General features: G+C 43.3%; 14 pseudogenes; all 14 read left to right on the top strand.

The window, feature by feature from the left end:
- The first annotated feature begins 389 nt into the window (after nt 1-389).
- Nucleotides 390-653, top strand: LOC130312040 (U2 spliceosomal RNA; annotated as a pseudogene).
- A 1,474-nt stretch (nt 654-2,127) lies between these two features.
- On the top strand, nt 2,128-2,391 carry LOC130312039 (U2 spliceosomal RNA; annotated as a pseudogene).
- A 1,469-nt stretch (nt 2,392-3,860) lies between these two features.
- LOC130312042 (U2 spliceosomal RNA) lies at nt 3,861-4,125 on the top strand (annotated as a pseudogene).
- Nucleotides 4,126-5,610: 1,485 nt separating this feature from the next.
- Nucleotides 5,611-5,875, top strand: LOC130312046 (U2 spliceosomal RNA; annotated as a pseudogene).
- Nucleotides 5,876-7,348: 1,473 nt separating this feature from the next.
- LOC130312034 (U2 spliceosomal RNA) lies at nt 7,349-7,612 on the top strand (annotated as a pseudogene).
- A 1,483-nt stretch (nt 7,613-9,095) lies between these two features.
- LOC130312037 (U2 spliceosomal RNA) lies at nt 9,096-9,359 on the top strand (annotated as a pseudogene).
- Nucleotides 9,360-10,833: 1,474 nt separating this feature from the next.
- Nucleotides 10,834-11,097, top strand: LOC130312036 (U2 spliceosomal RNA; annotated as a pseudogene).
- Nucleotides 11,098-12,568: 1,471 nt separating this feature from the next.
- On the top strand, nt 12,569-12,833 carry LOC130312041 (U2 spliceosomal RNA; annotated as a pseudogene).
- A 1,491-nt stretch (nt 12,834-14,324) lies between these two features.
- Nucleotides 14,325-14,589, top strand: LOC130312045 (U2 spliceosomal RNA; annotated as a pseudogene).
- A 1,473-nt stretch (nt 14,590-16,062) lies between these two features.
- LOC130312022 (U2 spliceosomal RNA) lies at nt 16,063-16,326 on the top strand (annotated as a pseudogene).
- A 1,483-nt stretch (nt 16,327-17,809) lies between these two features.
- Nucleotides 17,810-18,073, top strand: LOC130312035 (U2 spliceosomal RNA; annotated as a pseudogene).
- A 1,470-nt stretch (nt 18,074-19,543) lies between these two features.
- LOC130312033 (U2 spliceosomal RNA) lies at nt 19,544-19,807 on the top strand (annotated as a pseudogene).
- Nucleotides 19,808-21,275: 1,468 nt separating this feature from the next.
- Nucleotides 21,276-21,539, top strand: LOC130312032 (U2 spliceosomal RNA; annotated as a pseudogene).
- Nucleotides 21,540-23,008: 1,469 nt separating this feature from the next.
- Nucleotides 23,009-23,272, top strand: LOC130312031 (U2 spliceosomal RNA; annotated as a pseudogene).
- Nucleotides 23,273-24,256: the final 984 nt, after the last annotated feature.

Raw genomic sequence — 24,256 nt, 5'->3', positions numbered from 1 at the left:
TGTTATTCTATGTCGGAAGGGACGCAGCTACAGCCAGTGGGGTAACTAGAGACAGGCAGGCAGCTATGTGCAACAAAGGTAGGCGTGTTGTTTTCATATGCAGATCTGAAATATTGTCTTATATGCAAGAGGAGGAGTGATGGGGGTTCAGGCAAAAGCCAGGCTATGGATTGCATTGCTAAATGCTCCATCAGAGTGCAATGGTCGCCTGTCCTTTTTTTAAGTGATGATGTGGGTTTAGCCTGTGCTGTATGTATGTATGGGTGGCTGACTGCCACCCACCCAGAAAGTGTATGGGAGGCTGGTTGGCTGCCAGCCTTCCTTCCATTCCTATGAGTAATGTGAGTGCTCATGAAGGGGACATGGTTGGGTCCACCCCTTTCCCGGTTATCCCCTCTAGGCCTTTTGGCTTAGATCAAGTGTAAAAAAAGAAAGGATCTTGCGACAGATCGCATCCTGAGGCACGTTTTTTTTTGTGTGAATACTTGCACTTGGGTGACTTGTGAGCACATACTGATACATACGTTCCCTATCTGGGGACCATAAATTAAATGGATTTTTGAGAAAGGGAGCTGATTTGGAAGCTTGCTTCTGTCGCCCTATGCATTGACCCGATGTGGCAGTATCTTCGGGTAGTGAACAGTGCACCACCCCATTCCAGTGTTAAACAAGAAAGATTCTCATTTAATCCTCCGTGGGTGAGAATTTGAGTTTGAGAATTGGAGACCAAAATGATGAGTTGCACTGACTGGTTTATGAACGTCTATTCATTTAGCGTTTTAATGACCATGTTTGCACACTGATTGGTGTAAAAAAAATAAAATAAAACTAAATAATAATAATCTAGCACACCTGTGCAGGTTTGACATGACATGACAGGTAGCTGTCTTGTGGGTGGTGCTGAATCCTGTTAAATGACATGAGGGTCTCATGCCTATACACAAGGGTGTGTCATTGCTGTTGCTTGACCATGCATTGGTTTCTGTGGTCAGTGAATGATAAAAACAAAATTTACCATCCATTGATGGATGGGAAATCCGCCATGAGGCATTTGTTTTTAGAAACTGCTGCTCACAACCAATGTTGCAATGGAGTGTCTCCATCTGCTGGTGGTATTGGAAAGGCATTAGTGCTATGACAGGGTCTGAAGAAGAAGAAGAAGAAGAAGAAGAAGACGGAAAAAAATATATATAAAAAGAAAAAGAGAGAGAGAGAGAGAGACTGACTTAGTGAGCGAGTGAGTGAGAGAGTGAGAGTGAGTGAGAGTGAATGAGTGAGTGAGTGATTGAGTGAGTGAGTGAGTGAGTGAGAACAAATGAGTTAAAGCAAGTGAGTGAGAGAGATCGAATGAATGAAAGTCTGAATGACAGAAAGAAAAAAGGATGAAGAAAGAAGCATGAAGAAAAAAAAATGTATATGGAGTTGCTGACATGAGTGCAATCTACAAAGCCGTTGAGGCTGATCCTCATGGGAGGATTATTGCACCAGGACCCTTAGCACTTTTAAAATGCCATTCAATGCCACGGGCTAGATGTAAACTGCAGATGACCATGTTGTGGTAGTTACCATGGATACCCAAGTGATGTGTGAGCTAACACATAGGCCCAACAGATTCCAAGAAGGCCAGAATCACCAGCGGCACCACCATCGATTGTCAGGTCACCCGGATTCAGCAAATACCAGAGTCCAAAATGATGCAGGTTTATACTGTTAATTTTCAGTTTATCGTTACAGTTGGTGTTATTCTATGTCGGAAGGGACGCAGCTACAGCCAGTGGGGTAACTAGAGACAGGCAGGCAGCTATGTGCAACAAAGGTAGGCGTGTTGTTTTCATATGCAGATCTGAAATATTGTCTTATATGCAAGAGGAGGAGTGATGGGGGTTCAGGCAAAAGCCAGGCTATGGATTGCATTGCTAAATGCTCCATCAGAGTGCAATGGTCGCCTGTCCTTTTTTTAAGTGATGATGTGGGTTTAGCCTGTGCTGTATGTATGTATGGGTGGCTGACTGCCACCCACCCAGAAAGTGTATGGGAGGCTGGTTGGCTGCCAGCCTTCCTTCCATTCCTATGAGTAATGTGAGTGCTCATGAAGGGGACATGGTTGGGTCCACCCCTTTCCCGGTTATCCCCTCTAGGCCTTTTGGCTTAGATCAAGTGTAAAAAAAGAAAGGATCTTGCGACAGATCGCATCCTGAGGCACGTTTTTTTTTGTGTGAATACTTGCACTTGGGTGACTTGTGAGCACATACTGATACATACGTTCCCTATCTGGGGACCATAAATTAAATGGATTTTTGAGAAAGGGAGCTGATTTGGAAGCTTGCTTCTGTCGCCCTATGCATTGACCCGATGTGGCAGTATCTTCGGGTAGTGAACAGTGCACCACCCCATTCCAGTGTTAAACAAGAAAGATTCTCATTTAATCCTCCGTGGGTGAGAATTTGAGTTTGAGAATTGGAGACCAAAATGATGAGTTGCACTGACTGGTTTATGAACGTCTATTCATTTAGCGTTTTAATGACCATGTTTGCACACTGATTGGTGTAAAAAAATAAAATAAAACTAAATAATAATAATCTAGCACACCTGTGCAGGTTTGACATGACATGACAGGTAGCTGTCTTGTGGGTGGTGCTGAATCCTGTTAAATGACATGAGGGTCTCATGCCTATACACAAGGGTGTGTCATTGCTGTTGCTTGACCATGCATTGGTTTCTGTGGTCAGTGAATGATAAAAACAAAATTTACCATCCATTGATGGATGGGAAATCCGCCATGAGGCATTTGTTTTTAGAAACTGCTGCTCACAACCAATGTTGCAATGGAGTGTCTCCATCTGCTGGTGGTATTGGAAAGGCATTAGTGCTATGACAGGGTCTGAAGAAGAAGAAGAAGAAGAAGAAGAAGACGGAAAAAAATATATATAAAAAGAAAAAGAGAGAGAGAGAGAGAGACTGACTTAGTGAGCGAGTGAGTGAGAGAGTGAGAGTGAGTGAGAGTGAATGAGTGAGTGAGTGATTGAGTGAGTGAGTGAGTGAGAACAAATGAGTTAAAGCAAGTGAGTGAGAGAGATCGAATGAATGAAAGTCTGAATGACAGAAAGAAAAAAGGATGAAGAAAGAAGCATGAAGAAAAAAAAATGTATATGGAGTTGCTGACATTAGTGCAATCTACAAAGCCGTTGAGGCTGATCCTCATGGGAGGATTATTGCACCAGGACCCTTAGCACTTTTAAAATGCCATTCAATGCCACGGGCTAGATGTAAACTGCAGATGACCATGTTGTGGTAGTTACCATGGATACCCAAGTGATGTGTGAGCTAACACATAGGCCCAACAGATTCCAAGAAGGCCAGAATCACCAGCGGCACCACCATCGATTGTCAGGTCACCCGGATTCAGCAAATACCAGAGTCCAAAATGATGCAGGTTTATACTGTTAATTTTCAGTTTATCGTTACAGTTGGTGTTATTCCATGTCGGAAGGGACGCAGCTACAGCCAGTGGGGTAACTAGAGACAGGCAGGCAGCTATGTGCAACAAAGGTAGGCGTGTTGTTTTCATATGCAGATCTGAAATATTGTCTTATATGCAAGAGGAGGAGTGATGGGGGTTCAGGCAAAAGCCAGGCTATGGATTGCATTGCTAAATGCTCCATCAGAGTGCAATGGTCGCCTGTCCTTTTTTTAAGTGATGATGTGGGTTTAGCCTGTGCTGTATGTATGTATGGGTGGCTGACTGCCACCCACCCAGAAAGTGTATGGGAGGCTGGTTGGCTGCCAGCCTTCCTTCCATTCCTATGAGTAATGTGAGTGCTCATGAAGGGGACATGGTTGGGTCCACCCCTTTCCCGGTTATCCCCTCTAGGCCTTTTGGCTTAGATCAAGTGTAAAAAAAGAAAGGATCTTGCGACAGATCGCATCCTGAGGCACGTTTTTTTTTTGTGTGAATACTTGCACTTGGGTGACTTGTGAGCACATACTGATACATACGTTCCCTATCTGGGGACCATAAATTAAATGGATTTTTGAGAAAGGGAGCTGATTTGGAAGCTTGCTTCTGTCGCCCTATGCATTGACCCGATGTGGCAGTATCTTCGGGTAGTGAACAGTGCACCACCCCATTCCAGTGTTAAACAAGAAAGATTCTCATTTAATCCTCCGTGGGTGAGAATTTGAGTTTGAGAATTGGAGACCAAAATGATGAGTTGCACTGACTGGTTTATGAACGTCTATTCATTTAGCGTTTTAATGACCATGTTTGCACACTGATTGGTGTAAAAAAATAAAATAAAACTAAATAATAATAATCTAGCACACCTGTGCAGGTTTGACATGACATGACAGGTAGCTGTCTTGTGGGTGGTGCTGAATCCTGTTAAATGACATGAGGGTCTCATGCCTATACACAAGGGTGTGTCATTGCTGTTGCTTGACCATGCATTGGTTTCTGTGGTCAGTGAATGATAAAAACAAAATTTACCATCCATTGATGGATGGGAAATCCGCCATGAGGCATTTGTTTTTAGAAACTGCTGCTCACAACCAATGTTGCAATGGAGTGTCTCCATCTGCTGGTGGTATTGGAAAGGCATTAGTGCTATGACAGGGTCTGAAGAAGAAGAAGAAGAAGAAGAAGAAGAAGAAGAAGAAGACGGAAAAAAATATATATAAAAAGAAAAAGAGAGAGAGAGAGAGAGACTGACTTAGTGAGCGAGTGAGTGAAAGAGTGAGAGTGAGTGAGAGTGAATGAGTGAGTGAGTGATTGAGTGAGTGAGTGAGTGAGTGAGAACAAATGAGTTAAAGCAAGTGAGTGAGAGAGATCGAATGAATGAAAGTCTGAATGACAGAAAGAAAAAAGGATGAAGAAAGAAGCATGAAGAAAAAAAAATGTATATGGAGTTGCTGACATGAGTGCAATCTACAAAGCCGTTGAGGCTGATCCTCATGGGAGGATTATTGCACCAGGACCCTTAGCACTTTTAAAATGCCATTCAATGCCACGGGCTAGATGTAAACTGCAGATGACCATGTTGTGGTAGTTACCATGGATACCCAAGTGATGTGTGAGCTAACACATAGGCCCAACAGATTCCAAGAAGGCCAGAATCACCAGCGGCACCACCATCGATTGTCAGGTCACCCGGATTCAGCAAATACCAGAGTCCAAAATGATGCAGGTTTATACTGTTAATTTTCAGTTTATCGTTACAGTTGGTGTTATTCCATGTCGGAAGGGACACAGCTACAGCCAGTGGGGTAACTAGAGACAGGCAGGCAGCTATGTGCAACAAAGGTAGGCGTGTTGTTTTCATATGCAGATCTGAAATATTGTCTTATATGCAAGAGGAGGAGTGATGGGGGTTCAGGCAAAAGCCAGGCTATGGATTGCATTGCTAAATGCTCCATCAGAGTGCAATGGTCGCCTGTCCTTTTTTTAAGTGATGATGTGGGTTTAGCCTGTGCTGTATGTATGTATGGGTGGCTGACTGCCACCCACCCAGAAAGTGTATGGGAGGCTGGTTGGCTGCCAGCCTTCCTTCCATTCCTATGAGTAATGTGAGTGCTCATGAAGGGGACATGGTTGGGTCCACCCCTTTCCCGGTTATCCCCTCTAGGCCTTTTGGCTTAGATCAAGTGTAAAAAAAAGAAAGGATCTTGCGACAGATCGCATCCTGAGGCACGTTTTTTTTTGTGTGAATACTTGCACTTGGGTGACTTGTGAGCACATACTGATACATACGTTCCCTATCTGGGGACCATAAATTAAATGGATTTTTGAGAAAGGGAGCTGATTTGGAAGCTTGCTTCTGTCGCCCTATGCATTGACCCGATGTGGCAGTATCTTCGGGTAGTGAACAGTGCACCACCCCATTCCAGTGTTAAACAAGAAAGATTCTCATTTAATCCTCCGTGGGTGAGAATTTGAGTTTGAGAATTGGAGACCAAAATGATGAGTTGCACTGACTGGTTTATGAACGTCTATTCATTTAGCGTTTTAATGACCATGTTTGCACACTGATTGGTGTAAAAAAATAAAATAAAACTAAATAATAATAATCTAGCACACCTGTGCAGGTTTGACATGACATGACAGGTAGCTGTCTTGTGGGTGGTGCTGAATCCTGTTAAATGACATGAGGGTCTCATGCCTATACACAAGGGTGTGTCATTGCTGTTGCTTGACCATGCATTGGTTTCTGTGGTCAGTGAATGATAAAAACAAAATTTACCATCCATTGATGGATGGGAAATCCGCCATGAGGCATTTGTTTTTAGAAACTGCTGCTCACAACCAATGTTGCAATGGAGTGTCTCCATCTGCTGGTGGTATTGGAAAGGCATTAGTGCTATGACAGGGTCTGAAGAAGAAGAAGAAGAAGAAGAAGAAGACGGAAAAAAATATATATAAAAAGAAAAAGAGAGAGAGAGAGAGAGACTGACTTAGTGAGCGAGTGAGTGAGAGAGTGAGAGTGAGTGAGAGTGAATGAGTGAGTGAGTGATTGAGTGAGTGAGTGAGTGAGTGAGAACAAATGAGTTAAAGCAAGTGAGTGAGAGAGATCGAATGAATGAAAGTCTGAATGACAGAAAGAAAAAAGGATGAAGAAAGAAGCATGAAGAAAAAAAAATGTATATGGAGTTGCTGACATGAGTGCAATCTACAAAGCCGTTGAGGCTGATCCTCATGGGAGGATTATTGCACCAGGACCCTTAGCACTTTTAAAATGCCATTCAATGCCACGGGCTAGATGTAAACTGCAGATGACCATGTTGTGGTAGTTACCATGGATACCCAAGTGATGTGTGAGCTAACACATAGGCCCAACAGATTCCAAGAAGGCCAGAATCACCAGCGGCACCACCATCGATTGTCAGGTCACCCGGATTCAGCAAATACCAGAGTCCAAAATGATGCAGGTTTATACTGTTAATTTTCAGTTTATCGTTACAGTTGGTGTTATTCCATGTCGGAAGGGACGCAGCTACAGCCAGTGGGGTAACTAGAGACAGGCAGGCAGCTATGTGCAACAAAGGTAGGCGTGTTGTTTTCATATGCAGATCTGAAATATTGTCTTATATGCAAGAGGAGGAGTGATGGGGGTTCAGGCAAAAGCCAGGCTATGGATTGCATTGCTAAATGCTCCATCAGAGTGCAATGGTCGCCTGTCCTTTTTTTAAGTGATGATGTGGGTTTAGCCTGTGCTGTATGTATGTATGGGTGGCTGACTGCCACCCACCCAGAAAGTGTATGGGAGGCTGGTTGGCTGCCAGCCTTCCTTCCATTCCTATGAGTAATGTGAGTGCTCATGAAGGGGACATGGTTGGGTCCACCCCTTTCCCGGTTATCCCCTCTAGGCCTTTTGGCTTAGATCAAGTGTAAAAAAAGAAAGTATCTTGCGACAGATCGCATCCTGAGGCACGTTTTTTTTTGTGTGAATACTTGCACTTGGGTGACTTGTGAGCACATACTGATACATACGTTCCCTATCTGGGGACCATAAATTAAATGGATTTTTGAGAAAGGGAGCTGATTTGGAAGCTTGCTTCTGTCGCCCTATGCATTGACCCGATGTGGCAGTATCTTCGGGTAGTGAACAGTGCACCACCCCATTCCAGTGTTAAACAAGAAAGATTCTCATTTAATCCTCCGTGGGTGAGAATTTGAGTTTGAGAATTGGAGACCAAAATGATGAGTTGCACTGACTGGTTTATGAACGTCTATTCATTTAGCGTTTTAATGACCATGTTTGCACACTGATTGGTGTAAAAAAATAAAATAAAACTAAATAATAATAATCTAGCACACCTGTGCAGGTTTGACATGACATGACAGGTAGCTGTCTTGTGGGTGGTGCTGAATCCTGTTAAATGACATGAGGGTCTCATGCCTATACACAAGGGTGTGTCATTGCTGTTGCTTGACCATGCATTGGTTTCTGTGGTCAGTGAATGTTAAAAACAAAATTTACCATCCATTGATGGATGGGAAATCCGCCATGAGGCATTTGTTTTTAGAAACTGCTGCTCACGACCAATGTTGCAATGGAGTGTCTCCATCTGCTGGTGGTATTGGAAAGGCATTAGTGCTATGACAGGGTCTGAAGAAGAAGAAGAAGAAGAAGAAGAAGAAGAAGACGGGAAAATATATATATAAAAAGAAAAAGAGAGAGAGAGAGAGAGACTGACTTAGTGAGCGAGTGAGTGAGAGAGTGAGAGTGAGTGAGAGTGAATGAGTGAGTGAGTGATTGAGTGAGTGAGTGAGTGAGTGAGTGAGAACAAATGAGTTAAAGCAAGTGAGTGAGAGAGATCGAATGAATGAAAGTCTGAATGACAGAAAGAAAAAAGGATGAAGAAAGAAGCATGAAGAAAAAAAAATGTATATGGAGTTGCTGACATGAGTGCAATCTACAAAGCCGTTGAGGCTGATCCTCATGGGAGGATTATTGCACCAGGACCCTTAGCACTTTTAAAATGCCATTCAATGCCACGGGCTAGATGTAAACTGCAGATGACCATGTTGTGGTAGTTACCATGGATACCCAAGTGATGTGTGAGCTAACACATAGGCCCAACAGATTCCAAGAAGGCCAGAATCACCAGCGGCACCACCATCGATTGTCAGGTCACCCGGATTCAGCAAATACCAGAGTCCAAAATGATGCAGGTTTATACTGTTAATTTTCAGTTTATCGTTACAGTTGGTGTTATTCTATGTCGGAAGGGACGCAGCTACAGCCAGTGGGGTAACTAGAGACAGGCAGGCAGCTATGTGCAACAAAGGTAGGCGTGTTGTTTTCATATGCAGATCTGAAATATTGTCTTATATGCAAGAGGAGGAGTGATGGGGGTTCAGGCAAAAGCCAGGCTATGGATTGCATTGCTAAATGCTCCATCAGAGTGCAATGGTCGCCTGTCCTTTTTTTAAGTGATGATGTGGGTTTAGCCTGTGCTGTATGTATGTATGGGTGGCTGACTGCCACCCACCCAGAAAGTGTATGGGAGGCTGGTTGGCTGCCAGCCTTCCTTCCATTCCTATGAGTAATGTGAGTGCTCATGAAGGGGACATGGTTGGGTCCACCCCTTTCCCGGTTATCCCCTCTAGGCCTTTTGGCTTAGATCAAGTGTAAAAAAAGAAAGGATCTTGCGACAGATCGCATCCTGAGGCACGTTTTTTTTTGTGTGAATACTTGCACTTGGGTGACTTGTGAGCACATACTGATACATACGTTCCCTATCTGGGGACCATAAATTAAATGGATTTTTGAGAAAGGGAGCTGATTTGGAAGCTTGCTTCTGTCGCCCTATGCATTGACCCGATGTGGCAGTATCTTCGGGTAGTGAACAGTGCACCACCCCATTCCAGTGTTAAACAAGAAAGATTCTCATTTAATCCTCCGTGGGTGAGAATTTGAGTTTGAGAATTGGAGACCAAAATGATGAGTTGCACTGACTGGTTTATGAACGTCTATTCATTTAGCGTTTTAATGACCATGTTTGCACACTGATTGGTGTAAAAAAAATAAAATAAAACTAAATAATAATAATCTAGCACACCTGTGCAGGTTTGACATGACATGACAGGTAGCTGTCTTGTGGGTGGTGCTGAATCCTGTTAAATGACATGAGGGTCTCATGCCTATACACAAGGGTGTGTCATTGCTGTTGCTTGACCATGCATTGGTTTCTGTGGTCAGTGAATGATAAAAACAAAATTTACCATCCATTGATGGATGGGAAATCCGCCATGAGGCATTTGTTTTTAGAAACTGCTGCTCACAACCAATGTTGCAATGGAGTGTCTCCATCTGCTGGTGGTATTGGAAAGGCATTAGTGCTATGACAGGGTCTGAAGAAGAAGAAGAAGAAGAAGAAGAAGACGGAAAAAAATATATATAAAAAGAAAAAGAGAGAGAGAGAGAGAGACTGACTTAGTGAGCGAGTGAGTGAGAGAGTGAGAGTGAGTGAGAGTGAATGAGTGAGTGAGTGATTGAGTGAGTGAGTGAGTGAGTGAGAACAAATGAGTTAAAGCAAGTGAGTGAGAGAGATCGAATGAATGAAAGTCTGAATGACAGAAAGAAAAAAGGATGAAGAAAGAAGCATGAAGAAAAAAAAATGTATATGGAGTTGCTGACATGAGTGCAATCTACAAAGCCGTTGAGGCTGATCCTCATGGGAGGATTATTGCACCAGGACCCTTAGCACTTTTAAAATGCCATTCAATGCCACGGGCTAGATGTAAACTGCAGATGACCATGTTGTGGTAGTTACCATGGATACCCAAGTGATGTGTGAGCTAACACATAGGCCCAACAGATTCCAAGAAGGCCAGAATCACCAGCGGCACCACCATCGATTGTCAGGTCACCCGGATTCAGCAAATACCAGAGTCCAAAATGATGCAGGTTTATACTGTTAATTTTCAGTTTATCGTTACAGTTGGTGTTATTCTATGTCGGAAGGGACGCAGCTACAGCCAGTGGGGTAACTAGAGACAGGCAGGCAGCTATGTGCAACAAAGGTAGGCGTGTTGTTTTCATATGCAGATCTGAAATATTGTCTTATATGCAAGAGGAGGAGTGATGGGGGTTCAGGCAAAAGCCAGGCTATGGATTGCATTGCTAAATGCTCCATCAGAGTGCAATGGTCGCCTGTCCTTTTTTTAAGTGATGATGTGGGTTTAGCCTGTGCTGTATGTATGTATGGGTGGCTGACTGCCACCCACCCAGAAAGTGTATGGGAGGCTGGTTGGCTGCCAGCCTTCCTTCCATTCCTATGAGTAATGTGAGTGCTCATGAAGGGGACATGGTTGGGTCCACCCCTTTCCCGGTTATCCCCTCTAGGCCTTTTGGCTTAGATCAAGTGTAAAAAAAGAAAGGATCTTGCGACAGATCGCATCCTGAGGCACGTTTTTTTTTGTGTGAATACTTGCACTTGGGTGACTTGTGAGCACATACTGATACATACGTTCCCTATCTGGGGACCATAAATTAAATGGATTTTTGAGAAAGGGAGCTGATTTGGAAGCTTGCTTCTGTCGCCCTATGCATTGACCCGATGTGGCAGTATCTTCGGGTAGTGAACAGTGCACCACCCCATTCCAGTGTTAAACAAGAAAGATTCTCATTTAATCCTCCGTGGGTGAGAATTTGAGTTTGAGAATTGGAGACCAAAATGATGAGTTGCACTGACTGGTTTATGAACGTCTATTCATTTAGCGTTTTAATGACCATGTTTGCACACTGATTGGTGTAAAAAAATAAAATAAAACTAAATAATAATAATCTAGCACACCTGTGCAGGTTTGACATGACATGACAGGTAGCTGTCTTGTGGGTGGTGCTGAATCCTGTTAAATGACATGAGGGTCTCATGCCTATACACAAGGGTGTGTCATTGCTGTTGCTTGACCATGCATTGGTTTCTGTGGTCAGTGAATGATAAAAACAAAATTTACCATCCATTGATGGATGGGAAATCCGCCATGAGGCATTTGTTTTTAGAAACTGCTGCTCACAACCAATGTTGCAATGGAGTGTCTCCATCTGCTGGTGGTATTGGAAAGGCATTAGTGCTATGACAGGGTCTGAAGAAGAAGAAGAAGAAGAAGAAGAAGAAGACGGAAAAAAATATATATAAAAAGAAAAAGAGAGAGAGAGAGAGAGACTGACTTAGTGAGCGAGTGAGTGAGAGAGTGAGAGTGAGTGAGAGTGAATGAGTGAGTGAGTGATTGAGTGAGTGAGTGAGTGAGAACAAATGAGTTAAAGCAAGTGAGTGAGAGAGATCGAATGAATGAAAGTCTGAATGACAGAAAGAAAAAAGGATGAAGAAAGAAGCATGAAGAAAAAAAATGAATATGGAGTTGCTGACATTAGTGCAATCTACAAAGCCGTTGAGGCTGATCCTCATGGGAGGATTATTGCACCAGGACCCTTAGCACTTTTAAAATGCCATTCAATGCCACGGGCTAGATGTAAACTGCAGATGACCATGTTGTGGTAGTTACCATGGATACCCAAGTGATGTGTGAGCTAACACATAGGCCCAACAGATTCCAAGAAGGCCAGAATCACCAGCGGCACCACCATCGATTGTCAGGTCACCCGGATTCAGCAAATACCAGAGTCCAAAATGATGCAGGTTTATACTGTTAATTTTCAGTTTATCGTTACAGTTGGTGTTATTCCATGTCGGAAGGGACGCAGCTACAGCCAGTGGGGTAACTAGAGACAGGCAGGCAGCTATGTGCAACAAAGGTAGGCGTGTTGTTTTCATATGCAGATCTGAAATATTGTCTTATATGCAAGAGGAGGAGTGATGGGGGTTCAGGCAAAAGCCAGGCTATGGATTGCATTGCTAAATGCTCCATCAGAGTGCAATGGTCGCCTGTCCTTTTTTTAAGTGATGATGTGGGTTTAGCCTGTGCTGTATGTATGTATGGGTGGCTGACTGCCACCCACCCAGAAAGTGTATGGGAGGCTGGTTGGCTGCCAGCCTTCCTTCCATTCCTATGAGTAATGTGAGTGCTCATGAAGGGGACATGGTTGGGTCCACCCCTTTCCCGGTTATCCCCTCTAGGCCTTTTGGCTTAGATCAAGTGTAAAAAAAGAAAGGATCTTGCGACAGATCGCATCCTGAGGCACGTTTTTTTTTTGTGTGAATACTTGCACTTGGGTGACTTGTGAGCACATACTGATACATACGTTCCCTATCTGGGGACCATAAATTAAATGGATTTTTGAGAAAGGGAGCTGATTTGGAAGCTTGCTTCTGTCGCCCTATGCATTGACCCGATGTGGCAGTATCTTCGGGTAGTGAACAGTGCACCACCCCATTCCAGTGTTAAACAAGAAAGATTCTCATTTAATCCTCCGTGGGTGAGAATTTGAGTTTGAGAATTGGAGACCAAAATGATGAGTTGCACTGACTGGTTTATGAACGTCTATTCATTTAGCGTTTTAATGACCATGTTTGCACACTGATTGGTGTAAAAAAATAAAATAAAACTAAATAATAATAATCTAGCACACCTGTGCAGGTTTGACATGACATGACAGGTAGCTGTCTTGTGGGTGGTGCTGAATCCTGTTAAATGACATGAGGGTCTCATGCCTATACACAAGGGTGTGTCATTGCTGTTGCTTGACCATGCATTGGTTTCTGTGGTCAGTGAATGATAAAAACAAAATTTACCATCCATTGATGGATGGGAAATCCGCCATGAGGCATTTGTTTTTAGAAACTGCTGCTCACAACCAATGTTGCAATGGAGTGTCTCCATCTGCTGGTGGTATTGGAAAGGCATTAGTGCTATGACAGGGTCTGAAGAAGAAGAAGAAGAAGAAGAAGAAGAAGAAGAAGAAGAAGAAGACGGAAAAAAATATATATAAAAAGAAAAAGAGAGAGAGAGAGAGAGACTGACTTAGTGAGCGAGTGAGTGAAAGAGTGAGAGTGAGTGAGAGTGAATGAGTGAGTGAGTGATTGAGTGAGTGAGTGAGTGAGTGAGAACAAATGAGTTAAAGCAAGTGAGTGAGAGAGATCGAATGAATGAAAGTCTGAATGACAGAAAGAAAAAAGGATGAAGAAAGAAGCATGAAGAAAAAAAAATGTATATGGAGTTGCTGACATGAGTGCAATCTACAAAGCCGTTGAGGCTGATCCTCATGGGAGGATTATTGCACCAGGACCCTTAGCACTTTTAAAATGCCATTCAATGCCACGGGCTAGATGTAAACTGCAGATGACCATGTTGTGGTAGTTACCATGGATACCCAAGTGATGTGTGAGCTAACACATAGGCCCAACAGATTCCAAGAAGGCCAGAATCACCAGCGGCACCACCATCGATTGTCAGGTCACCCGGATTCAGCAAATACCAGAGTCCAAAATGATGCAGGTTTATACTGTTAATTTTCAGTTTATCGTTACAGTTGGTGTTATTCCATGTCGGAAGGGACACAGCTACAGCCAGTGGGGTAACTAGAGACAGGCAGGCAGCTATGTGCAACAAAGGTAGGCGTGTTGTTTTCATATGCAGATCTGAAATATTGTCTTATATGCAAGAGGAGGAGTGATGGGGGTTCAGGCAAAAGCCAGGCTATGGATTGCATTGCTAAATGCTCCATCAGAGTGCAATGGTCGCCTGTCCTTTTTTTAAGTGATGATGTGGGTTTAGCCTGTGCTGTATGTATGTATGGGTGGCTGACTGCCACCCACCCAGAAAGTGTATGGGAGGCTGGTTGGCTGCCAGCCTTCCTTCCATTCCTATGAGTAATGTGAGTGCTCATGAAGGGGACATGGTTGGGTCCACCCCTTTCCCGGTTATCCCCTCTAGGCCTTTTGGCTTAGATCAAGTGTAAAAAAAAGAAAGGATCTTGCGACAGATCGCATCCTGAGGCACGTTTTTTTTTGTGTGAATACTTGCACTTGGGTGACTTGTGAGCACATACTGATACATACGTTCCCTATCTGGGGACCATAAATTAAATGGATTTTTGAGAAAGGGAGCTGATTTGGAAGCTTGCTTCTGTCGCCCTATGCATTGACCCGATGTGGCAGTATCTTCGGGTAGTGAACAGTGCACCACCCCATTCCAGTGTTAAACAAGAAAGATTCTCATTTAATCCTCCGTGGGTGAGAATTTGAGTTTGAGAATTGGAGACCAAAATGATGAGTTGCACTGACTGGTTTATGAACGTCTATTCATTTAGCGTTTTAATGACCATGTTTGCACACTGATTGGTGTAAAAAAATAAAATAAAACTAAATAATAATAATCTAGCACACCTGTGCAGGTTTGACATGACATGACAGGTAGCTGTCTTGTGGGTGGTGCTGAATCCTGTTAAATGACATGAGGGTCTCATGCCTATACACAAGGGTGTGTCATTGCTGTTGCTTGACCATGCATTGGTTTCTGTGGTCAGTGAATGATAAAAACAAAATTTACCATCCATTGATGGATGGGAAATCCGCCATGAGGCATTTGTTTTTAGAAACTGCTGCTCACAACCAATGTTGCAATGGAGTGTCTCCATCTGCTGGTGGTATTGGAAAGGCATTAGTGCTATGACAGGGTCTGAAGAAGAAGAAGAAGAAGAAGAAGAAGACGGAAAAAAATATATATAAAAAGAAAAAGAGAGAGAGAGAGAGAGACTGACTTAGTGAGCGAGTGAGTGAGAGAGTGAGAGTGAGTGAGAGTGAATGAGTGAGTGAGTGATTGAGTGAGTGAGTGAGTGAGTGAGAACAAATGAGTTAAAGCAAGTGAGTGAGAGAGATCGAATGAATGAAAGTCTGAATGACAGAAAGAAAAAAGGATGAAGAAAGAAGCATGAAGAAAAAAAAATGTATATGGAGTTGCTGACATGAGTGCAATCTACAAAGCCGTTGAGGCTGATCCTCATGGGAGGATTATTGCACCAGGACCCTTAGCACTTTTAAAATGCCATTCAATGCCACGGGCTAGATGTAAACTGCAGATGACCATGTTGTGGTAGTTACCATGGATACCCAAGTGATGTGTGAGCTAACACATAGGCCCAACAGATTCCAAGAAGGCCAGAATCACCAGCGGCACCACCATCGATTGTCAGGTCACCCGGATTCAGCAAATACCAGAGTCCAAAATGATGCAGGTTTATACTGTTAATTTTCAGTTTATCGTTACAGTTGGTGTTATTCCATGTCGGAAGGGACGCAGCTACAGCCAGTGGGGTAACTAGAGACAGGCAGGCAGCTATGTGCAACAAAGGTAGGCGTGTTGTTTTCATATGCAGATCTGAAATATTGTCTTATATGCAAGAGGAGGAGTGATGGGGGTTCAGGCAAAAGCCAGGCTATGGATTGCATTGCTAAATGCTCCATCAGAGTGCAATGGTCGCCTGTCCTTTTTTTAAGTGATGATGTGGGTTTAGCCTGTGCTGTATGTATGTATGGGTGGCTGACTGCCACCCACCCAGAAAGTGTATGGGAGGCTGGTTGGCTGCCAGCCTTCCTTCCATTCCTATGAGTAATGTGAGTGCTCATGAAGGGGACATGGTTGGGTCCACCCCTTTCCCGGTTATCCCCTCTAGGCCTTTTGGCTTAGATCAAGTGTAAAAAAAGAAAGTATCTTGCGACAGATCGCATCCTGAGGCACGTTTTTTTTTGTGTGAATACTTGCACTTGGGTGACTTGTGAGCACATACTGATACATACGTTCCCTATCTGGGGACCATAAATTAAATGGATTTTTGAGAAAGGGAGCTGATTTGGAAGCTTGCTTCTGTCGCCCTATGCATTGACCCGATGTGGCAGTATCTTCGGGTAGTGAACAGTGCACCACCCCATTCCAGTGTTAAACAAGAAAGATTCTCATTTAATCCTCCGTGGGTGAGAATTTGAGTTTGAGAATTGGAGACCAAAATGATGAGTTGCACTGACTGGTTTATGAACGTCTATTCATTTAGCGTTTTAATGACCATGTTTGCACACTGATTGGTGTAAAAAAATAAAATAAAACTAAATAATAATAATCTAGCACACCTGTGCAGGTTTGACATGACATGACAGGTAGCTGTCTTGTGGGTGGTGCTGAATCCTGTTAAATGACATGAGGGTCTCATGCCTATACACAAGGGTGTGTCATTGCTGTTGCTTGACCATGCATTGGTTTCTGTGGTCAGTGAATGTTAAAAACAAAATTTACCATCCATTGATGGATGGGAAATCCGCCATGAGGCATTTGTTTTTAGAAACTGCTGCTCACGACCAATGTTGCAATGGAGTGTCTCCATCTGCTGGTGGTATTGGAAAGGCATTAGTGCTATGACAGGGTCTGAAGAAGAAGAAGAAGAAGAAGAAGAAGAAGAAGACGGGAAAATATATATATAAAAAGAAAAAGAGAGAGAGAGAGAGAGACTGACTTAGTGAGCGAGTGAGTGAGAGAGTGAGAGTGAGTGAGAGTGAATGAGTGAGTGAGTGATTGAGTGAGTGAGTGAGTGAGTGAGTGAGAACAAATGAGTTAAAGCAAGTGAGTGAGAGAGATCGAATGAATGAAAGTCTGAATGACAGAAAGAAAAAAGGATGAAGAAAGAAGCATGAAGAAAAAAAAATGTATATGGAGTTGCTGACATGAGTGCAATCTACAAAGCCGTTGAGGCTGATCCTCATGGGAGGATTATTGCACCAGGACCCTTAGCACTTTTAAAATGCCATTCAATGCCACGGGCTAGATGTAAACTGCAGATGACCATGTTGTGGTAGTTACCATGGATACCCAAGTGATGTGTGAGCTAACACATAGGCCCAACAGATTCCAAGAAGGCCAGAATCACCAGCGGCACCACCATCGATTGTCAGGTCACCCGGATTCAGCAAATACCAGAGTCCAAAATGATGCAGGTTTATACTGTTAATTTTCAGTTTATCGTTACAGTTGGTGTTATTCTATGTCGGAAGGGACGCAGCTACAGCCAGTGGGGTAACTAGAGACAGGCAGGCAGCTATGTGCAACAAAGGTAGGCGTGTTGTTTTCATATGCAGATCTGAAATATTGTCTTATATGCAAGAGGAGGAGTGATGGGGGTTCAGGCAAAAGCCAGGCTATGGATTGCATTGCTAAATGCTCCATCAGAGTGCAATGGTCGCCTGTCCTTTTTTTAAGTGATGATGTGGGTTTAGCCTGTGCTGTATGTATGTATGGGTGGCTGACTGCCACCCACCCAGAAAGTGTATGGGAGGCTGGTTGGCTGCCAGCCTTCCTTCCATTCCTATGAGTAATGTGAGTGCTCATGAAGGGGACATGGTTGGGTCCACCCCTTTCCCGGTTATCCCCTCTAGGCCTTTTGGCTTAGATCAAGTGTAAAAAAAGAAAGGATCTTGCGACAGATCGCATCCTGAGGCACGTTTTTTTTTGTGTGAATACTTGCACTTGGGTGACTTGTGAGCACATACTGATACATACGTTCCCTATCTGGGGACCATAAATTAAATGGATTTTTGAGAAAGGGAGCTGATTTGGAAGCTTGCTTCTGTCGCCCTATGCATTGACCCGATGTGGCAGTATCTTCGGGTAGTGAACAGTGCACCACCCCATTCCAGTGTTAAACAAGAAAGATTCTCATTTAATCCTCCGTGGGTGAGAATTTGAGTTTGAGAATTGGAGACCAAAATGATGAGTTGCACTGACTGGTTTATGAACGTCTATTCATTTAGCGTTTTAATGACCATGTTTGCACACTGATTGGTGTAAAAAAAATAAAATAAAACTAAATAATAATAATCTAGCACACCTGTGCAGGTTTGACATGACATGACAGGTAGCTGTCTTGTGGGTGGTGCTGAATCCTGTTAAATGACATGAGGGTCTCATGCCTATACACAAGGGTGTGTCATTGCTGTTGCTTGACCATGCATTGGTTTCTGTGGTCAGTGAATGATAAAAACAAAATTTACCATCCATTGATGGATGGGAAATCCGCCATGAGGCATTTGTTTTTAGAAACTGCTGCTCACAACCAATGTTGCAATGGAGTGTCTCCATCTGCTGGTGGTATTGGAAAGGCATTAGTGCTATGACAGGGTCTGAAGAAGAAGAAGAAGAAGAAGAAGAAGACGGAAAAAAATATATATAAAAAGAAAAAGAGAGAGAGAGAGAGAGACTGACTTAGTGAGCGAGTGAGTGAGAGAGTGAGAGTGAGTGAGAGTGAATGAGTGAGTGAGTGATTGAGTGAGTGAGTGAGTGAGAACAAATGAGTTAAAGCAAGTGAGTGAGAGAGATCGAATGAATGAAAGTCTGAATGACAGAAAGAAAAAAGGATGAAGAAAGAAGCATGAAGAAAAAAAAATGTATATGGAGTTGCTGACATGAGTGCAATCTACAAAGCCGTTGAGGCTGATCCTCATGGGAGGATTATTGCACCAGGACCCTTAGCACTTTTAAAATGCCATTCAATGCCACGGGCTAGATGTAAACTGCAGATGACCATGTTGTGGTAGTTACCATGGATACCCAAGTGATGTGTGAGCTAACACATAGGCCCAACAGATTCCAAGAAGGCCAGAATCACCAGCGGCACCACCATCGATTGTCAGGTCACCCGGATTCAGCAAATACCAGAGTCCAAAATGATGCAGGTTTATACTGTTAATTTTCAGTTTATCGTTACAGTTGGTGTTATTCTATGTCGGAAGGGACGCAGCTACAGCCAGTGGGGTAACTAGAGACAGGCAGGCAGCTATGTGCAACAAAGGTAGGCGTGTTGTTTTCATATGCAGATCTGAAATATTGTCTTATATGCAAGAGGAGGAGTGATGGGGGTTCAGGCAAAAGCCAGGCTATGGATTGCATTGCTAAATGCTCCATCAGAGTGCAATGGTCGCCTGTCCTTTTTTTAAGTGATGATGTGGGTTTAGCCTGTGCTGTATGTATGTATGGGTGGCTGACTGCCACCCACCCAGAAAGTGTATGGGAGGCTGGTTGGCTGCCAGCCTTCCTTCCATTCCTATGAGTAATGTGAGTGCTCATGAAGGGGACATGGTTGGGTCCACCCCTTTCCCGGTTATCCCCTCTAGGCCTTTTGGCTTAGATCAAGTGTAAAAAAAGAAAGGATCTTGCGACAGATCGCATCCTGAGGCACGTTTTTTTTTGTGTGAATACTTGCACTTGGGTGACTTGTGAGCACATACTGATACATACGTTCCCTATCTGGGGACCATAAATTAAATGGATTTTTGAGAAAGGGAGCTGATTTGGAAGCTTGCTTCTGTCGCCCTATGCATTGACCCGATGTGGCAGTATCTTCGGGTAGTGAACAGTGCACCACCCCATTCCAGTGTTAAACAAGAAAGATTCTCATTTAATCCTCCGTGGGTGAGAATTTGAGTTTGAGAATTGGAGACCAAAATGATGAGTTGCACTGACTGGTTTATGAACGTCTATTCATTTAGCGTTTTAATGACCATGTTTGCACACTGATTGGTGTAAAAAAAATAAAATAAAACTAAATAATAATAATCTAGCACACCTGTGCAGGTTTGACATGACATGACAGGTAGCTGTCTTGTGGGTGGTGCTGAATCCTGTTAAATGACATGAGGGTCTCATGCCTATACACAAGGGTGTGTCATTGCTGTTGCTTGACCATGCATTGGTTTCTGTGGTCAGTGAATGATAAAAACAAAATTTACCATCCATTGATGGATGGGAAATCCGCCATGAGGCATTTGTTTTTAGAAACTGCTGCTCACAACCAATGTTGCAATGGAGTGTCTCCATCTGCTGGTGGTATTGGAAAGGCATTAGTGCTATGACAGGGTCTGAAGAAGAAGAAGAAGAAGAAGACGGAAAAAAATATATATAAAAAGAAAAAGAGAGAGAGAGAGAGAGACTGACTTAGTGAGCGAGTGAGTGAGAGAGTGAGAGTGAGTGAGAGTGAATGAGTGAGTGAGTGATTGAGTGAGTGAGTGAGTGAGTGAGAACAAATGAGTTAAAGCAAGTGAGTGAGAGAGATCGAATGAATGAAAGTCTGAATGACAGAAAGAAAAAAGGATGAAGAAAGAAGCATGAAGAAAAAAAAATGTATATGGAGTTGCTGACATGAGTGCAATCTACAAAGCCGTTGAGGCTGATCCTCATGGGAGGATTATTGCACCAGGACCCTTAGCACTTTTAAAATGCCATTCAATGCCACGGGCTAGATGTAAACTGCAGATGACCATGTTGTGGTAGTTACCATGGATACCCAAGTGATGTGTGAGCTAACACATAGGCCCAACAGATTCCAAGAAGGCCAGAATCACCAGCGGCACCACCATCGATTGTCAGGTCACCCGGATTCAGCAAATACCAGAGTCCAAAATGATGCAGGTTTATACTGTTAATTTTCAGTTTATCGTTACAGTTGGTGTTATTCTATGTCGGAAGGGACGCAGCTACAGCCAGTGGGGTAACTAGAGACAGGCAGGCAGCTATGTGCAACAAAGGTAGGCGTGTTGTTTTCATATGCAGATCTGAAATATTGTCTTATATGCAAGAGGAGGAGTGATGGGGGTTCAGGCAAAAGCCAGGCTATGGATTGCATTGCTAAATGCTCCATCAGAGTGCAATGGTCGCCTGTCCTTTTTTTAAGTGATGATGTGGGTTTAGCCTGTGCTGTATGTATGTATGGGTGGCTGACTGCCACCCACCCAGAAAGTGTATGGGAGGCTGGTTGGCTGCCAGCCTTCCTTCCATTCCTATGAGTAATGTGAGTGCTCATGAAGGGGACATGGTTGGGTCCACCCCTTTCCCGGTTATCCCCTCTAGGCCTTTTGGCTTAGATCAAGTGTAAAAAAAGAAAGGATCTTGCGACAGATCGCATCCTGAGGCACGTTTTTTTTTGTGTGAATACTTGCACTTGGGTGACTTGTGAGCACATACTGATACATACGTTCCCTATCTGGGGACCATAAATTAAATGGATTTTTGAGAAAGGGAGCTGATTTGGAAGCTTGCTTCTGTCGCCCTATGCATTGACCCGATGTGGCAGTATCTTCGGGTAGTGAACAGTGCACCACCCCATTCCAGTGTTAAACAAGAAAGATTCTCATTTAATCCTCCGTGGGTGAGAATTTGAGTTTGAGAATTGGAGACCAAAATGATGAGTTGCACTGACTGGTTTATGAACGTCTATTCATTTAGCGTTTTAATGACCATGTTTGCACACTGATTGGTGTAAAAAAATAAAATAAAACTAAATAATAATAATCTAGCACACCTGTGCAGGTTTGACATGACATGACAGGTAGCTGTCTTGTGGGTGGTGCTGAATCCTGTTAAATGACATGAGGGTCTCATGCCTATACACAAGGGTGTGTCATTGCTGTTGCTTGACCATGCATTGGTTTCTGTGGTCAGTGAATGATAAAAACAAAATTTACCATCCATTGATGGATGGGAAATCCGCCATGAGGCATTTGTTTTTAGAAACTGCTGCTCACAACCAATGTTGCAATGGAGTGTCTCCATCTGCTGGTGGTATTGGAAAGGCATTAGTGCTATGACAGGGTCTGAAGAAGAAGAAGAAGAAGAAGAAGAAGACGGAAAAAAATATATATAAAAAGAAAAAGAGAGAGAGAGAGAGAGACTGACTTAGTGAGCGAGTGAGTGAGAGAGTGAGAGTGAGTGAGAGTGAATGAGTGAGTGAGTGATTGAGTGAGTGAGTGAGTGAGAACAAATGAGTTAAAGCAAGTGAGTGAGAGAGATCGAATGAATGAAAGTCTGAATGACAGAAAGAAAAAAGGATGAAGAAAGAAGCATGAAGAAAAAAAAATGTATATGGAGTTGCTGACATTAGTGCAATCTACAAAGCCGTTGAGGCTGATCCTCATGGGAGGATTATTGCACCAGGACCCTTAGCACTTTTAAAATGCCATTCAATGCCACGGGCTAGATGTAAACTGCAGATGAGCATGTTGTGGTAGTTACCATGGATACCCAAGTGATGTGTGAGCTAACACATAGGCCCAACAGATTCCAAGAAGGCCAGAATCACCAGCGGCACCACCATCGATTGTCAGGTCACCCGGATTCAGCAAATACCAGAGTCCAAAATGATGCAGGTTTATACTGTTAATTTTCAGTTTATCGTTACAGTTGGTGTTATTCCATGTCGGAAGGGACGCAGCTACAGCCAGTGGGGTAACTAGAGACAGGCAGGCAGCTATGTGCAACAAAGGTAGGCGTGTTGTTTTCATATGCAGATCTGAAATATTGTCTTATATGCAAGAGGAGGAGTGATGGGGGTTCAGGCAAAAGCCAGGCTATGGATTGCATTGCTAAATGCTCCATCAGAGTGCAATGGTCGCCTGTCCTTTTTTTAAGTGATGATGTGGGTTTAGCCTGTGCTGTATGTATGTATGGGTGGCTGACTGCCACCCACCCAGAAAGTGTATGGGAGGCTGGTTGGCTGCCAGCCTTCCTTCCATTCCTATGAGTAATGTGAGTGCTCATGAAGGGGACATGGTTGGGTCCACCCCTTTCCCGGTTATCCCCTCTAGGCCTTTTGGCTTAGATCAAGTGTAAAAAAAGAAAGGATCTTGCGACAGATCGCATCCTGAGGCACGTTTTTTTTTGTGTGAATACTTGCACTTGGGTGACTTGTGAGCACATACTGATACATACGTTCCCTATCTGGGGACCATAAATTAAATGGATTTTTGAGAAAGGGAGCTGATTTGGAAGCTTGCTTCTGTCGCCCTATGCATTGACCCGATGTGGCAGTATCTTCGGGTAGTGAACAGTGCACCACCCCATTCCAGTGTTAAACAAGAAAGATTCTCATTTAATCCTCCGTGGGTGAGAATTTGAGTTTGAGAATTGGAGACCAAAATGATGAGTTGCACTGACTGGTTTATGAACGTCTATTCATTTAGCGTTTTAATGACCATGTTTGCACACTGATTGGTGTAAAAAAAATAAAATAAAACTAAATAATAATAATCTAGCACACCTGTGCAGGTTTGACATGACATGACAGGTAGCTGTCTTGTGGGTGGTGCTGAATCCTGTTAAATGACATGAGGGTCTCATGCCTATACACAAGGGTGTGTCATTGCTGTTGCTTGACCATGCATTGGTTTCTGTGGTCAGTGAATGATAAAAACAAAATTTACCATCCATTGATGGATGGGAAATCCGCCATGAGGCATTTGTTTTTAGAAACTGCTGCTCACAACCAATGTTGCAATGGAGTGTCTCCATCTGCTGGTGGTATTGGAAAGGCATTAGTGCTATGACAGGGTCTGAAGAAGAAGAAGAAGAAGAAGAAGAAGAAGAAGAAGAAGAAGACGGAAAAAATATATATAAAAAGAAAAAGAGAGAGAGAGAGAGAGACTGACTTAGTGAGCGAGTGAGTGAGAGAGTGAGAGTGAGTGAGAGTGAATGAGTGAGTGAGTGATTGAGTGAGTGAGTGAGTGAGTGAGAACAAATGAGTTAAAGCAAGTGAGTGAGAGAGATCGAATGAATGAAAGTCTGAATGACAGAAAGAAAAAAGGATGAAGAAAGAAGCATGAAGAAAAAAAAATGTATATGGAGTTGCTGACATGAGTGCAATCTACAAAGCCGTTGAGGCTGATCCTCATGGGAGGATTATTGCACCAGGACCCTTAGCACTTTTAAAATGCCATTCAATGCCACGGGCTAGATGTAAACTGCAGATGACCATGTTGTGGTAGTTACCATGGATACCCAAGTGATGTGTGAGCTAACACATAGGCCCAACAGATTCCAAGAAGG

This window comes from Hyla sarda, unplaced genomic scaffold (assembly GCF_029499605.1).
Source record: "Hyla sarda isolate aHylSar1 unplaced genomic scaffold, aHylSar1.hap1 scaffold_1700, whole genome shotgun sequence".
Lineage (NCBI taxonomy): Eukaryota > Metazoa > Chordata > Amphibia > Anura > Hylidae > Hyla > Hyla sarda.
The sequence above is the reverse complement of the archived record's forward strand: the minus strand, read 5'-3'. Positions and strand labels throughout refer to the sequence as shown.